Source organism: Homarus americanus, unplaced genomic scaffold (genome assembly GCF_018991925.1).
Source record: "Homarus americanus isolate GMGI-L3 unplaced genomic scaffold, GMGI_Hamer_2.0 scaffold74, whole genome shotgun sequence".
Taxonomy (NCBI): domain Eukaryota; kingdom Metazoa; phylum Arthropoda; class Malacostraca; order Decapoda; family Nephropidae; genus Homarus; species Homarus americanus.
The window spans coordinates 4,737,087-4,743,810 of NW_024716951.1; the positions used below are offsets into that span (position 1 = coordinate 4,737,087).

The window sequence follows — 6,724 nt, forward strand, 5'->3', positions numbered from 1 at the left end:
TTCTTCCTTCTCTTCCTCTCCTTCTTTTATTCCTTCTCTCCATTCCTTCCTCCCTTCTTTTCTTGTCCTCCCTCATTTTCTCCCCTTCCCCTCTCTTTTACTTCTTTCCCTTCCTCTTCTCAGCCCCATTCTCTCCCCTTCCCCTCCCTTCCCTTATTTCTTTTCTCCTCTTCATTTCCTTTCCCCACCTTCATATTCCTTCTCCTCCCTCCTCCTTCCTCCCATCCCATCCTTACCTCTCCTCTTCCTTCCCACCCCCTTATCCCCATAGTTACTCCTTCCTCTCTCTCTCCCACACTTTACCTTCTCTCTTCCCTCCCATCCTCAATAGGCCTTACCTCAGTCCTGCCTATATCACCCCAACCAGTATAACTAACGCCTCCTGATAATAGTAAATCTATTAGGACGCATAGGAACGAGATTGGGCCCCACAAACTAAGATAACCATTAGTCTCGTGGCCTCCATTAAGAACGGGGCTCATTAGGACAACAAAACAACAACGAGACCGTACCCCACTGGACCCCTTAGTGCTGGGACCCCATTAAGACCAAACCCATTAGACTTAAGAGTTAAATAATAGAGACCTTTAAATACCTATTACCCCTTAGTAAACATTAACCATTAAAATTAAATAGGTATAATTCTTCTTCCTTAAATAGAATGTGATTAATTACATCTCTCTCTCTCTCTCTCTCTCTGGTAGAATTATATTTAGAGTATAATTAACGTTAAATGATAAGAATTAATTTGGTGTAATTAATTTTTTTACCTGTGAGTTAATTAATTATGCAACTTAGTAATAGGTATTGTGTTTAATTATGTTCTTTAATTAAGTGTTATTATATGTAGTTAATTGGTGAGGTGAGGTGAGGTGAGGTAAGGTGAGGTGAGGTGAGGTAAGGTGAGGTGGGAGGTGAGGTAAGGTGGAGGTAAGGTGAGGTGAGGTGAGGTGAGGTGAGGTGAGGTGAGGTAAGGTGAGGTGAGGTGAGGTAAGGTGAGTTAAGGTGAGGTGAGGTGAGGTGAGGTGAGGTGAGGTAAGACGGGAGCAGCAGAAGCAACCACTGACAGGAAATTGCTTCTTGGTTCTGAGTAAAAATGTCAACATCATTTTAATATTCTGAGGATGGCAATAACCTTCAATAACTAAATAATTTGTATATCATAAACTTGATAAAAATACATTAAAATACTTTCTTCATTTACCCCCAAAAAAGTCTCTTGAAAAATGTACGTGTCAACAGAGAGAATGAAAAACAAATGAATAAGCGGAAGCGTCTACATTGCGGTGCGCTTTTAATGCCAACTATCGTGTGTATTTGTCTGCCTAATTAAAACTGTTTCAATATTAAACTCATAATAAGGATTGATTTACCAAAGAGAAGATAAAATAAATATCAATTAATCAGTATAAACAGGCACTGGGGCTGAGTAAACACGATAATAATGATAAAAATACAGAGAAATTCGCGTTCACAAAAGACCGCCAGTGTGTGTGTGTGTGTGTGTGTGTGTGTGTGTGTGTGTGTGTGTGTGTCTTTCCTTCGCCACACAAACACTAGATCACAAACACTTCATTACAGAGAGACTGAGAGAGAAAGAGAGCGAAGCAGTTGCCAGAGAATGTTATCTGAGGCAAGGGTAGGCAATACTTCACTGGGTGTAATTTCCTGTAATATCCTCACCACACTTCCTCACCACTATCTCACAATGCCTCATCACCACCGCGTATCAACAAATATTATATGTTTGTCTCTACACTCTGATTAAAATGGCGAGGAAAGGAAGATTTTATTTTCCGGAGAACTGATATTATCTCAGGGTTTGTTTTGCAGTGTTGCCATACGTGTGGGTTTTGTTTATAATAATAATAATAATAATAATAATAATAATAATAATAATAATAATAATAATAATAATAATAATAAGTCGTTCAGATGCTTCAAGAAAATCTTAAATAAATGGTAATATTATCTTCTTTATTTACTATGATGATGATGAAATATATTTAACTTGTTGGCTATGATGTTTTTATTTACCTTTACTTAATTACAACTCACCTGCCAGGAGTGTTGTAGATAATAACACTCAACCTCGTTTGTCCACACTTTCACACACACACACTCTATCCTCATTTTCACTCACTTTCACACACTCTATCCTCAACATCACCACACACTCTACTCTCAACTAACCACACTTCCACACACCCACACAATCTAACCACACCACCACACACCCACACAATCTAACCACACCACCACACACTCACACAATCTAACCACACCACCACACACTCACACAATCTAACCACACCACCACACACTCACACAATCTAACCACACCACCACACACTCACACACCCAATCCACACCACCACACACACCCACACACCCAACCACACCACCACACACCACACACCCAACCACACCACCACACACACACACAATCTAAATCCCACACCACCACACACTCACACACCCAACCACACCACCACACACTCACACACCCAACCACACCACCACACTCACACACCCAACCACACACCACCACACACCCACAATAATCTAACCACACCACCACACACACACACAATCTAACCACACCACCACGCACCCACACAATCTAACCACACCACCACACACACACACAATCTAACCACACCACCACACACACACACAATCTAACCACACCACCACACACCCACACACACACACACAAAACTACCAACATCGAAACGCACCTTATTTAAAATCTACTTACCACCCACTCATAGATAAATTATAAGCCATTAGACAGCCACAAGCACCACAGTGTTGATGATGAGAAGATAATGTGTGAAGTGGTGGGTGAGTTATACACGTAGGTTAATCTTGGAGTCATTATCGTGAGGTTGGTGGCGTTAATGAGGGCAAGGTCGAGATATTGAACCGGTTTCCTCTGCCTTATAGAAGGTTGGGTTGGGTTAGGTTAATATTTAATTTAAATATATTGGAGTGGATAATCTTCTGATGACCTGACCTTTATTATAATTATTATTATTATTATTATTATTATTATTTACTTTTGACCTCTTAACAACATTAAAGTAATTGGACTGTTCAATACAACTCTATATAAGGTCAATTAATATATGATGCTCCGAGTCTGATTGTTAATTTACGTGATTAAATGATAAACGAGCATAAAACATCAACTCATTACAATTCATAGTAATTTTTACACTGTTTACAGATATTTTGTGATAGCGATTAATGTTAAGAGTATAATATATATATATAATAAAACTCTATGATAGTCTAATTAATTTTAACTAGATTCATTAAGGCTAATTGTTGTATAAAGCTCTGGGAGTATGATTGGTGATCTAACTGAAAGGACAAGTTAAATATCAAATGAGTTAAAATGGAGGTGTTATTACTTCGTTAGTAAGAGCATTATAACAACTCGTTTAATTCTCATATAAAGCTCTGCATTAATCTCATTATACTCACCAAAACTATGAGTCTGGTTGATAATGGATTGAAATATTAGTACCTGTACAAGTATAATTGTTAAAAATATGATATAAAAAGCCTTATTATTATTATTATTATTATTATTATTATTATTATTATTATTATTATTATTATTATTATTATTATGCTTCGAGTCTGATTCATAATTCACGTGATTAAATGCATGTGTAAAATATCAGGTCATTAACATTAAAATAATTATGGTTATTATTATTCATGTGATTAATGAATGCAATTTATGTAGTGATGTTATAGATCTTGTTCAACTGATGGATAAATTACATAAATGAATAATGAATGTGTATGGCTGATTAAAACAAGGGGAGATGTACTGCATGCTATGAATAAATAAACCTAACCAAAGCTAACCAAACCTAACCAAATCTAACCAAACCTAACCTAACCAAATCTAACCAAATCTAATGTAACGTAACCTAACCTAAACTAATGTAACTGTCCTAACCTTAACCAAAGCTAACCTAACCTAACCTAACCTAACCTAACCATACCACCACCACAGCTAACCCTTCACCCAAATAAATAAATAAATAATAATAATAATAATAATAATAATAATAATAATAATAAAAATAATAATAAAAATAAATAAAAAACAAAATAAAATAGCATCCCACTCAACCATTGACCATTTTCTTTCTTCTGCTGTAGACTTAAACTAAATTTACCTTAAACAGTGTTGCCATGTAAAAAAAAAACTCAGCCAGCGAAAAACATCTCCTTTACCCACACCCCCGCCCCGCCCACCCCTGCCCACACACCTGTGTTTGTCTGTTTAACCAATTTAGACAAGAGGTGCTACGTATTCATGTTATAAACACCCCCCCTAGTGATGTGTCGTGTGTTTGTCGCCAACTCTGCCTGAACCAACACTGTGGGAGGTAGGATAATATTTGGTTTGTCTGTGTTTGGAGAAAGGGTCGCCGTGGTGTGTGTGTGTGTGTGCGTGTGTGTGTGTGTGTGTGTGTGTGTGTGTGTGTGTGTGTGTGTGTGGAAAGGTGAAATGTGTGTGTGACGGTGAAAAAAAAATGTGGAAAAGATTGAGTAGAAAGAAAGAAAGAGCAGAGAGAGAGATGTTTGTTTGTCCGTGTTTGGGTGATGGTGCATGGGGGGAGAGGGGGGTTAAAGGGGTGTGTGATGAATCCTGGGAAGGTGAAATGTGTGTGTGACAGTAAAAGAAATAGAGAGAAAGAGAGAGAGAGAGAGAGAGGTACAATCAATATGATAATCAGGGTGAGACTGAATTATTACCACAGTGCTGGCAAAACGATTCTGCTTGTGGACGAAAGAGCGAGAAACACACAAAAGTAAATAAATACCAAATGATTCAATTATATCTACGTACAGCAGTTGTCAGTGTCAGTATATTTCGCTCATTATCTCTTAGTTTCGTTCATCAGTCCTAGATTCCATTAAAAGACTCGTAACTATTGTTGTAATGTTAAAATTAAATATAAATCATGAATATTACATCAGAAGTTTCCATAGTTACACACACACACACACACACACACACACACACACACACACACACACACACACACACACACACACACACACACACACACACACACACACACACACACACACACACACACACACACTACACTCTCTTATATGTAACATATTCTCATATCTTTGTTAGTTAATCCGTCAATTAATTCCCTTTCCTGACCAAACAACTCTCACCTAACATAATAATGTCCAATAGCCTTCAATGTCTCCTGGCACTTACCCCTGGTCAAAACCTTTCCATTCACTCTCCAAGCATATTCTTCACCTCTCACCCCACTTACTTTCCTTAGCCCTCTCTCCCCTCTCTTCTCACCCTCTGTACGTCAGGCTGTTACACGCCATTGATCCAGACCTCTACCCTGTTAGTTATATACATACACACAGGAAGAATAACACACAGTTACCCCTTCAATTCCTCCGTTTTTCTTTCAATCAATTTTCATCCCTAGATATGATGCCCTGTCGCGCTCCTTCGCCCTGCCCCGCCCCACGACTAATATTTCAACCTCGTCAAATTTAACCCTTCCAGCGCCCTATAACATTGATTCTCCTATGGGTGATCGTAGTGAGTTAGCGAGTTCTTACCTTAGTTAAATTAGTTGAAGTAAGGTGGGTGGTCCGTTTATTACTGGGAAACTGTACCCACTGTGTGTGTGTGTGTGTGTGTGTGTGTGTGTGTGTGTGTGTGTGTGTGTAATTATGCTAATAATTAAATACAAATAATCCTTGAAAGACCATAATTTAAACTAAATTCCGATGTTAATAGAAACGTAACAACTCTGTAAATGCGAGTAAATACGAGTGAAAAAAAAACAAAGGGTTAACATTAGGTAAATTTAAAAACCCCACTAATTTAAGGTTTGATCAAAATTAACTAAAAGATGAACGGTATCTGATAGTTTATTTCTCTTTATTTAAACATATTTCTTTTTTTTTTTTCAATATTCCCTGTTAATAAATGTTATTGTTGATGTTTTTGTTGTTGTTTACTGAGGATGTTTATAAGCACCGTTTGAAATCTCCCCTTCCATAAAACTCTCTCTCTCTCTCTCTCTCTCTCTCTCTCTCTCTCTCTCTCTCTCTCTTCCTCTATCTCACCCTTCCATAACTCCTCTTTCCTTCCCTACCTCCCTTGTTTTCCTCACCTGTAATTATTCCTCTACATTCGGGTCGTCAGGGTCTAATCCTACTACCAGAGAGAGCTAAAAACAAAAACAGATGAACTTACCCCAAAAGCAAAAAAAAATCAATCAATCTTCAAAACAAAAACAATTAACTCACCTGTGGACAATAAGTTGAAGATGACGAGTATAAACATGGCAAGACTACACTTAGTTCTTGTATGTGTGAGTGTGGTGTAAGGGTGTAGTATTAGGCCCTGTGTATCTGGCAGGGCTGTGTCTCTCGGGGAGCTTGTGTAGCCATCTCCATTCATCTGTTTCTCTTCTCTCTTGTATTAATCTCTTGCAAAACATCATCCACTTGTTTTTTTTTGTTCTCTTGTTATTGTGTCTATTAGTATTTATAAGGTAATTTTTTTTCTAGTTTATAATCACAGTAAAGCTTAGGAGTAGATCATTTCATCTATAAAACATTAATTTTAGATATTTCAATTTCCACCTAAATAAATCCCGTCTATTTTTCACCTTCAAACACTGTTATATATAAAAGAGGT

At 37.6% G+C, this 6,724-nt stretch overlaps 1 protein-coding gene across 2 annotated transcripts in view; it reads right to left on the reverse strand.

Annotated features, from left to right (window-relative positions):
- LOC121858682 (hemicentin-2-like) overlaps nt 1-6,724 on the reverse strand; it is a 23,547-nt gene extending 16,823 nt beyond the window's left edge. For both annotated transcript variants that reach the window (XM_042355255.1, XM_042355256.1), the window contains exons 1-2: nt 6,331-6,724; nt 237-241 (exon numbers count right to left, since the gene is read on the reverse strand). The gene's annotated coding sequence lies outside the window, so the exon portion shown is untranslated. The remainder of the gene's footprint in view (nt 1-236; nt 242-6,330) is intronic.